Source organism: Arachis hypogaea, chromosome 15 (genome assembly GCF_003086295.3).
Source record: "Arachis hypogaea cultivar Tifrunner chromosome 15, arahy.Tifrunner.gnm2.J5K5, whole genome shotgun sequence".
NCBI classification, from domain to species: domain Eukaryota; kingdom Viridiplantae; phylum Streptophyta; class Magnoliopsida; order Fabales; family Fabaceae; genus Arachis; species Arachis hypogaea.
In genome coordinates this window covers 99,464,216-99,475,309 of record NC_092050.1, presented here as the reverse complement: position 1 = coordinate 99,475,309, position 11,094 = coordinate 99,464,216, and the positions used below count along the sequence as shown (strand labels likewise).

General features: G+C 36.8%; 1 non-coding gene across 1 annotated transcript; it reads left to right on the top strand.

Moving 5' to 3' along the window:
- The first annotated feature begins 1,633 nt into the window (after positions 1-1,633).
- LOC112752564 (small nucleolar RNA R71) lies at positions 1,634-1,737 on the top strand. The gene has a single exon (XR_003176995.1). It is a non-coding gene; the product is annotated as a small nucleolar RNA R71 (small nucleolar RNA).
- The last annotated feature ends 9,357 nt before the right edge of the window (positions 1,738-11,094 follow it).

Sequence of the window (11,094 nt, the reverse complement as noted above, 5' to 3'; positions counted from 1 at the left end):
GGGGGTTCAACACCAAACTTAGAGTTTGGTTGTGGCCTCCCAACACCAAACTTAGAGTTTGACTGTGGGGGCTTTGTTTGACTCTGCTTTGAGAGAAGCTTTTTTTGCTTCCTCTCCATGGATGCAAAGAGAGATCCTTGAGTTGTAAACATAAGGTTGTCCTTATTTAATTGAAGGATCAATTCTCCTCTGTTCACATTAATCACAGCTCTTGCTGTGGCTAGGAAAGGCCTTCCTAGGATGATGGATTCATCCTCTTCCTTTCCAGTATCTAAGACTATGAAATCAGCAGGGATGTAAAGGCCTTCAACCTTTACTAACACGTCCTCTACTTGTCCATAAGCCTGTTTTCTTGAATTATCTGCCATCTCTAATGAGATTTTAGCAGCTTGCACCCCCATAGATTCCCAGTTTCTCTATTACGGAGAGGGGCATGAGGTTTATCCCTGAACCAAGGTCACACAGAGCCTTAAAGATCATGGTGCCTATGGTACAAGGTATTATGAACTTTCCAGGATCCTGTCTCTTCTGAGGCAATGTCAGTTGATCCAGATCACTTAGTTCATTGGTGAACAAGGGAGGTTCATCGTCCCAAGTCTCAATACCAAATAATTTGGCATTCAGCTTCATGATTGTACCAAGAAACTTGGCAGTTTGCTCTTCAGTAACTTCCTCATTCTCTTCAGAAGAGGAATACTCATCAGAGTTCATGAAGGGCATAAGGAGGTTCAATGGAATCTCTATGGTCTCTAGATGAGCCTCAGATTTCTTTGGTTCCTCAGAGGGAAACTCCTTATTGATCACTGGACGTCCCAGGAGGTCTTCCCCCTTGGGATTCACGTCTTCCTCTCCTTCTTTGGGTTCGGCCATTTTGGTTATGTCAATGGCCTTGCACTCTCCTTTTGGATTCTCTTCTGTATTGATTGGGAGAGTACTAGGAGGGATTTCAGTGATCCTTTTACTCAGCTGGCCCACTTGTGCTTCCAAATTTCTAATGGAAGACCTTGTTTCATTCATGAAACTCACAGTGGCCTTAGATAGATCAGAGACTAAGTTTGCTAAGCTAGATGGATTCTGCTCAGAATTCTCTGTCTATTGCTGAGTGGATGATGGAAAAGGCTTGCTATTGCTAAACCTGTTTCTTCCACCATTATTAAAGCCTTGTTGAGGCTTTTGATCCTTCCATGAGAAATTTGGATGATTTCTCCATGATGAGTTATAGGTGGTTCCATAAGGTTCACCTAAGTAATTCACCTCTGCTATTGCAGGGTTCTCAGGATCATAAGCTTCTTCTTCAGAAGATGCCTCTTGAGTACTGTTGGATGCAGCTTGCATTCCATTCAGACTCTGGAAAATCATATTGACTTGCTGAGTCAATATTTTATTCTGAGCCAATATGGCATTCAGAGTATCAATTTCAAGAACTCCCTTCTTCATAGGCGTCCCATTATTCACAGGATTCCTCTCAGAAGTGTACATGAACTGGTTATTAGCAACCATGTCAATGAGTTCTTGAGCTTCTGCAGGAATTTTCTTTAGGTGAATGGATCCACCTGCAGAAGTATCCAATGACACCTTTGATAACTCAGACAGACCATCATAGAATATATCCAGGATGGTCCATTCTGAAAGCATGCCAGAAGGACACTTTTTGGTCAACTGTTTGTATCTTTCCCAAGCTTCATAGAGGGATTCACCTTCTTTCTGTCTGAAGGTCTGAACATCCACTCTAAGCTTGCTCAGCTTTTGAGGAGGAAAGAACTTGGCTAAGAAAGCCGTGACCAGCTTATCCCAAGAGTTCAGGCTGTCTTTGGGTTGAGAGTCCAACCACACTCTAGCTCTGTCTCTTACAACAAAAGGGAAAAGCATGAGCCTGTAGACTTCAGGATTTACTCTATTAGTCTTAACAGTATCACATATCTGCAAGAATTCAGTTAAAAACTGAAAAGGATCTTCAGATGGAAGTCCATGAAACTTGCAGTTCTGCTGCATCAGAGAAACTAGCTGAGGTTTCAGCTCAAAGTTGTTTGCTCCAATGGCAGGAATGGAGATGCTTCTTCCATGTAAATTGGAATTAGGTGCAGTAAAGTCACCAAGCATTCTCCTTGCATTATTGTTGTTGGGTTCGGCTGCCATCTCCTTTACTTGTTCGAAATTTTCAATAAGGTTGTCTCTGGATTGTTGTAATTTAGCTTCTCTTAGTTTTCTCTTCAGAGTCCTTTCAGGTTCTGGATCAGCTTCAACAAGAATGCCTTTTTCTTTGTCTCTGCTCATAAGAAAGAGAAGAGAAAAAGAAAAGAAGAGGAATCCTCTATATCACAGTAAAGAGGTTCCTTATTGTTAGTAGAAGAAGATAAGAAGAAAAACTCGAACACAGATAGAAGAGGGGGTTCGAATTTGGTGAGTGATGTGAGGAAGAGATATTAGTAAATGAGTAAATAAATAGAATAAGATGATAGAAGGAGAGGATTTTCGAAAATTATTTTTGAAAAAGAGTTATTGATTTTCGAAAATTAAAATAAAAAATTAAAATAATTAGTTAAATAAAAAAAAAGAAATTTTGAAAAAGGGGGAAGATATTTTCGAAAATTAGAGAGAGAGAGTTAGTTAGGTGGTTTTGAAAAAGATAAGAAACAAACAAAAAGTTAGTTAGTTAGTTGAAACAAATTTGAAAATCAATTTTGAAAAGATAAGAAGATAAGAAGTTAGAAGAGATATTTTGAAATCAAATTTTGAAAAAGATAAGATGAGAAGATATTTTTGAAAAGATATGATTGAAATTGGTTTTGAAAAAGATTTGATTTTTAAAATCACAATTAATGACTTGATTCACAAGAAATCACAAGATATGATTCTAGAATTTAAAGTTTGAATCTTTCTTAACAAGTAAGTAACAAACTTGAAATTTTTGAATCAAAACATTAATTGATGATGTTATTTTCGAAAATATGATGTAAATTTAAGAAAAAGATTTTTGAAAAATATTTTTGAAATTTTCGAAAATAACAAAAAAAAATTGAAAAAAAATTTGATTTTTGAAAAAGATTTTGAAAAGATAAGATTTTTTTTTTAAATTTGAAAATTTGATTTGACTCATAAAAACAACTAGATTTTTAAAAATTTTTGAAAAAGTCAAATCTGATTTTCGAAATTTTAAGAGAGAAAAAGGGAAAGATATTTTTTTGATTTTTGAATTTTTATGATGAGAGAGAAAAACAAGAAAAATGATGCAATGCATGAAAGTTATGGATCAAAATAATGAATGCATGCAAGAATGCTATGAATGTCAAGATGAACACCAAGAACACTATGAAGATCATGATGAACATCAAGAACACATTTTTGAAAAATTTTTAATGCAAAGAAAACATGCAAGACACCAAACTTAGAATTCTTTAATGCTTAGACACTAAGAATTCAAGAATGCATATGAAAAACAAGAAAAGACACAAAATATGCAAATGCAAAGATCAAACAAGAAGACTTACCAAGAACAACTTGAAGATCATGAAGAACACTATGAATGCATGAATTTTCGAAAAAATGCAAGATGCACATGCAATTGACACCAAACTTATAACATGACTCAAGACTAAAACAAGAAACACAAAATATTTTTGATTTTTATGATTTTATAATTTTTTTGTATTTTTTTTTAAATTTTTTCGAAAATCATTTTGAAAAAGAAAAATAAGGATTCCAAAATTTTTAATATGAATTCCAGGAATCTTATGCTCTTTTAGTCTAAAGCTCCAATCAAAGGGTCAGGCATGGCTTAATAGCCAGCCAAGCTTTAGAATGGAATTACATCCATTGAGGTGATTAGTTGAAGACCAATCCCAAAGGAGTTTGGATATGGCTTTACAGTCAGCCAGGCTTCAACATGCTTCATGAAACTCTAGAATTCATTCTTAAAAATTCTGAAGAAAAAAATATTTTTGAAAACTTTTTTTTTTCAAAAACAGATGAGAATTTTTTTTTTTTGAAAGATTTATGAAAAATTTTTGAAAAGAAAACAAAAAGAAAGTTACCCAATCTGAGCAACAAGATGAACCGTCAGTTGTCCAAACTCGAACAATCCCCGGCAACGGCGCCAAAAACTTGGTGTGACGAAATTGTGATTACACTTTGATTATGTAAAATTCATTGCTCTTTCTTTCCCTGGTAATGGCGCCAAAAAAACATGATGCCAATACCATGGTTCACAACTTCGCACAACTAACCAGCAAGTGCACTGGGTCATCCAAGTAATACCTTACGTGAGTAAGGGTCGAATCCCACGGAGATTGTTGGTATGAAGCAAGCTATGGTCACCTTGTAAATCTCAGTCAGGCAGATATAAAATAGTAATGGGGTTTTCGAAAATAATTAATGAAAGAGGGATAGAAATACTTATGTAAATCATTGGTGAGAATTTCAGATAAGCGCATAGAGATGCTTTCGTTCCTCTGAACCTCTGCTTTCCTGCTATCTTCATCCAATCAATCTTACTCCTTTCTATGGCTAGCTTTATGTAAGGATGTCACCGGTGCCAATGGCTACTTTCGATCTCTCTCGGAAAAATGATCCAAATGCTCTGTCACAGCACGGCTAATCGTCTGGAGGCATCACCTTTGTCGTTGGTTGCATCCTATTCCTCCCTGTGAAAATGGTCCGATGCGCTATCACTGCATGGCTAATCATCTGGAGGTTCTCGATCATACTGGAATAGGATTTACTATCCTTTTGCGTCTGTCACTACGCCCAGCACTCGCGAGTTTGAAGCTCGTCACAGTCATTCAATCCCAGAATCCTACTCGGAATACCACGGACAAGGTTTAGACTTTCCGGATTCTCATGAATGCCGCCATCAATCTAGCTTATACCACGAAGATCCCAATATCTCGGACTCGGTCCCCTGTATTAGTAATCTAAGAGATACTCGTTCAATCGAAGGTAGAACGGGAGTGGTTGTCAGGCACGCGTTCATAGGGAATGATGATGATTGTCACGTTCATCACATTCAGGTTGAAGTGCGAATGAATATCTTAGAAGTGGAATAAGTTGAATTGAATAGAAAACAGTAGTACTTTGCATTAATCTTTGAGGAACAGTAGAGCTCCACACCTTAATCTAATGAGTGTAGAAACTCTACCGTTTGAAAATACATAAGTGAAAGGTCCAGGCATGGCCGAATGGCCAGCCCCTCTGATCTAAGAACCAGGCGTCCAAGGATTCCAAGATGTCTAGTACAATAGTAAAAAGTCCTATTTATAATAAACTAGCTACTAGGGTTTACAGAAGTAAGTAATTGATGCATAAATCCACTTCCGGGGCCCACTTGGTGTGTGCTTGGGCTGAGCTTGAGTGTTACACGTGTAGAGGTCATTCCTAGAGTTGAACGCCAGTTTTGGTGCCAGTTTGGGCGTTGAACTCCACTTTGCAACTTGTTTCTGGCGCTGGATGCCAGAATTGGGCAGAGAGCTGGCGTTGAACGCCAGTTTGCGTCATCTAAACTTGGGCAAAGTATGGACTATTATACATTGCTGGAAAGCCCTGGATGTCTACTTTCAAACGCAAGTGAAAGAGCGCCATTTTGAGTTCTGTAGCTCCAGAAAATCTATTTTGAGTGCAGGGAGGTCAGAATCCAACAGCATCAGCAGTCCTTCTTCAACCTCTGAATCTAATTTTTGCTCAAGTCCCTCAATTTCAGCCAGAAAATACTTGAAATCACAGAAAAACACACAAACTCATAGTAAAGTCCAGAAATGTGAATTTAACATAAAAACTAATGAAAACATTGCTAAAAGTAACTAGATTCTACTAAAAACATACTAAAAACAATGCCAAAAAGCGTATAAATTATCCGTTCATCAGAGTTCATCGGGCTTAGGAGATGTTGAATCCTCCAGATCAATTTCATTTTCATCTCTTCCTCAATCAATGCATTCATTGATCTCCTTGGCAATCTTAAGTGATTGAATTCCAATTCCTTGGTAATTCAATCTCTCAAATCTTGATCAATGGCCAATTCCTTGGTCCAATTGCTCATGAGAAGAGATGAGGTATGGTCACTGATTATACCACATGTATTTTCAAATCAAAGTATTGGTAGGATTATATGTCACCATATCCATCCAAACCCTAATTTGGTCCAACATGAGAAAGCATTTCTAGCATGATCTCTTCATTCCTCTTCCAAGGTTCCGAAGAGATCCAAGTATGAATAGCTTCTTTTCCAAGATAACTACTCAATTGGGTGAAGATTGAAAGCTTTCTAGTAAAATCAAGAGAAAAGAAAGAAGAAGAATAATGAAAACTATTATTGATCCATCAAATTACAACAGAGCTCCCTAACCCAATGAAAGGGGTTTAGTTGTTCATAGCTCTGGGAATGGAAAACAAAGATAGAGAATGCATTCTGAAAAGTTAAACTAGAAGTTGCAGAGAAAGTAAAAATACAGAGAGTAATTCTAATAATGCCCAAAAGCTCCTTTCTAGTTCAAAGTTCTCCCTATTTATACTATTCTTCTGATCTTCTAGTTGCTTCTTCAAGTCTTGGATATGGGCCTTTGGGTCTTGAGTTGAAGCAGTTATCTTCTTCAGTGGGCTCAGCTTTACTTGCAGAGAAAGTGTGCAGTAGGTATGGACTTTAGCTTGGGGCGTTAGTGGTGTTAACGTTAAGTGAAACTGTGGGGTCGAGAACGTTAGTGATAATCACCTTTTTCACTAACGTTCCTAACCCAAAACTGGTCCACGTTAACTTCAACGTTAGTGGCACTAACGTGACCACTAACGTTGCTACTTGGCCCTTCGCAAACGTTACTGGGGTTTACCTTTTCCAATATCGTTGAGAGTACCCATTTCTCCCTACGTTAGAGTTAACGTTAGTATAGTTAACGTGGCCTTTAACGTAGGCTTGCGAAATCTTCGAGAGCGTTAGTGACACTTACCTTTGTCACTAACGCTTCAAAACACCCCTACTTCCCACGTTAAAGTTCACGTTAACTAGGTTAACGTGACTTCTAACGTGGTATTGATAGCCATCTCCAACGTTAGTGACAAAGGTGAGTGTCACTAACGTTGGCTCATCATTCCTCTTCTCCACGTTAGCTTCCACGTTAATGTAATTAAGGTGGCAACTAACGTGGCTCATAGTGGCTTAATCCAACGTTAGTGACAAAGGTGAGTGTCACTAACGTTGGTGATTCCTTGCTCCCTCCACGTTAGAGTCCACGTTAACTAGGTTAATGTGACTCTTAACGTGGAAAATATGAGCTTAGTCCAACATTAGTGACAAAGGTGAGTGTCACTAACGTTGGCATTATCTTCCTCATCCACGTTAGAGTTCACGTTAACTGAGTTAACGTGACTCTTAATGTGGCCAGCTGCCACTTTGGAACGTTAGTGACACTTACTTTTACCACTAATGTTGGAGTTCTACTTCTCTTCCACGTTAGCTTGCACGTTAACATAGTTAACGTGGCAACTAACGTGGGCTATGATGGCTCAAGAAGGCGTTAATGGCGATCACTTTTCTGATTAACGTTATAAGGTAGCCTCCATTCCACGTTAGTGGTCACGTTAGCTAGACTAACGTGGCTACTAACGTGGTTCTTCCTTGCTTCCTTTGTCCTGAAATCAAGCAATAAAGTGCATCAAAGCTCTAATCCAAGTTATGAGACATGCATCATTCAATTTTGTCATTTAATTCATGCATAATTCTCATGAAATCATGTAAAATTCACAATGTTTGCTTGAATCAAGATGTAAGTGCTTATTTACCTAAAAGTTGCTTATTTCCTAAGAAAATGCATGAAACTACCCTAAAACCATAAAGAAAAGGTCAGTGAAACTGGCCAAAATGTCCTGGCATCAGTTGTGCGGAGTTACAAAAGTGTGATTGTAATTTTATGCACCAAGTTTTTGGTGCCATTGCCGGGGATTGTTCGAGTTTGGACAACTGACGGTTTATCTTGTTGCTTAGATTAGGAATAATTTATTTTTGTTGGTTTAGAGTCACTAAATTTAAGTCTTTTATTTGAGTTTAGTTTCATATTTTAAGTTTGGTGTCAATTGCATGTTTTTATTTTCTTTCAATTTTTCGAATTTGCATGTTCCTAGTTCTTTCTTGATCTTTAAAAATTCTAAGTTTGGTGTCTTCTTTGTGTTTTCTTTTAAATTTTTGAAAATTTGTGTTTGATTTTCTAAAAATTTTAAGTTTGGTGTTTTTGTGCTTTTATTTACTTAAAAATTTTTCAAAAATTTGTTCTTGGTGTTCATCTTGATCTTCAAAGTGTTCTTGGTGTTCATCTTGACATTCAAAGTTTTCTTGTTTGTTCTCTTTGTTTTGATCTAAAATTTCTAAGTTTAGTGTCATTTTGTTGTTTTTCTCTTTCCTCATTAAAATTCAAAAAAAAAAAAAAATATCTTTCCCTTATTTTGCTCATAAATTTTGAAATTTTGCATTAAATTAGTCAAAGATTTTCAGAATCATATCTCTTTTTTTTAATCAAGTCAAAATTCTAATTTCAAAAATTGATCTTTTCAAATCTTTTTCAAAAAAAAAAATCAAATCTTTTTAATTTCTTCAATCATATCTTTTCAATCATATCTTTTTTTTAAATTGCAATCATATCTTCTCAATCATATCTTTTTCAAAATAATTTTCAATCATATCTTTTTGATTGCTAATTCCAAAATCTTTTTAATTAATTAATTAATTTAGTTTTCAATTTACTTTTATTTTATTTTCTTCTAATTTTTGAAACTTTTATTTTATCTTCCATTTTTTTGTTTTATTTTATTCGGTTACTTTTAATTAAATAAAATAAAAATATATATATATAATTTATTTACAATTCATATCAATTCGCTTTTCTCTATCATAGACAAAAGTGGAAATAAACAGTCCAGAAGGACTCTGGGGTCATATGCCAACCCCATTACAGCTGCATATGGGAGTAACATCTGTATACCTCCTATCAAAGCAAGCAGTTTTGAGTTAAATCCTCAGCTCATTATCATGGTGCAGCAAAATTGCCAGTATTCTGATCTTCCACAGGAAGAACCTACTGAGTTTCTGGCACAGTTCTTACAAATTGCTGACACAGTACGTGATAAAGAAGTGGATCAGGATGCTACAGATTATTACTGTTTTCAATTTTGTCATTTAATTCATGCATAATTCTCATGAAATCATGTAAAATTCACAATGTTTGCTTGAATCAAGATGTAAGTGCTTATTTACCCAAAACTTGCTTATTTCCTAATAAAATGCATGAAACTACCCTAAAACCATAAAGAAAAGGTCAGTGAAACTGGCCAAAATGTCCTGGCATCACAACACCAAAATTAAAGCTTGCTTGTCCCTAAGCAAGTACTGGAACAAGAGAATGATGAATGAAATGACAAGATGAATGAATCATTCTTGTGGAATTCATGTCCTTGGTTTTATGGGGTTTCATGCATAGCAACCTAGGTTCATTCCTTTACTGGCTTTCAGACCTTTATCATGCCTTGGAATACTCACTTGATGGCACCCTTTGAGACTGTTATTTATTGATCCCTTCATCTTTCCAAGGTTTATTGCATCCTTAGGCTAAGTGTTCTGTGAGAGGGCGACTCTTTAAGATAAGTTTTCAGCCAACACTCCCGAACCAGTTGGTTCAAGGTACTAGGTGTTGAAACACCCCTAAGGACTTACTCCCTTAAGTCTCTCTCCCCCATACATGCACACCACAGGCACATGGTTTGTTATTTTCTTTCCTTGAGGTCTTGGTGTCCAGCACCTCTTTGGGTTACTAAATGTTCTGTAGCAAGGTTGCTTTTGATAGTGGATTTTCAGTTGATAATTCCGGGTTAGTTAACCCAAGTTACCAAGTGATGAAGCACTCCTAAGAACTTATTCATCCAAGCAGATCCTTGGTACAAGTGCATCACAGACACATCCCTCAAGGTTGAAGCCCTTGGTGCCTAGCCTTATTCTTTATTACCCTTCTTTCTTTTTCAACTCTTAGTGTTCTTTTCCTTTTTCTTACTGGGATCTTATTATTTAGCTAGTCTCATGGGGTGTGTTTCAAGCATATGATTCAGGACATATAGTTGCCTTCCCACCTTGTTGGTGAACCAACTTAGCTAAGTGATTACTACACCACAAATTTAAGGACTTACTCCACAAATTGAACTCCACTCTGGTCTTTCATAACATCTCTTTTTATTTAGCTTAAAAGGACAAACATACAATAAGCAAGATGCATATGAAGATAGGTAACTTGAACCAGCACACATATGACCTAAGCAATGAAAATACTAAAGACAGAATTGAAAATTCCTAAGCTACTATGGAAGCATGTTCTATCTCATACATGATTTTCCTTATTTAAAATTTAAAAAAGATGGGATAATGAGGGAACTCCACCACCTTTTACTCACGGGATTGCTCATGCTCTCCCTCTTGTTTGTCCTCTTTGTGTTTTTCTTGAGTGCTTGAACTCCCACTTCCCTTTCTTTTTCCAATCAACTTTTTCCAGAAGCCAGCATCTTCCATCTTCTTTTTCAATGTTTCCTTCTGCTGTTTCACCTTCCTTTCCTCTTGTTCTATTAGCTCTTTTTGGACTTCATCATACCTAGGAATTGCAGAGTGCAGATGATGCATATGACCAGACATATAGTTTAACTTGGCTTGAGTGTTTATGTTGAACTCCTCCCTATGTAGTTGCCGTCCTTCATTCAGTACGCTGAACTCATTGAATGCCTTCATCTGAGCTAGCTGTCGTTGGTTGAGTTCTTGAAGGCATTTGTCTTAACGCTCTTGCCTTTCAATCACTTGATTGATGGCTTGAGTGAGCTGGGAGTAGTGTTCCATTTTCTGTTTCTACCACTCCCCTTGTTGATTCATCCAATTAGAAAGCAGTTCTTCTTGACGATCCATCCTTTGGGCTTGAATGTGCAGTTGTTGTTCTTGTCCCTCCATATAACTCCTTGCTAGCTCCTCAATGGCTCCGTGAATGTGATTCAAGTTGATGTTGGTTGGATTATAGTACTCTTCTTGCTGGTATTCTTCTTGATGAGATTCTTCTCGGTGAGGCCCCTCTTGTGCTGTTCTTTTTCCTA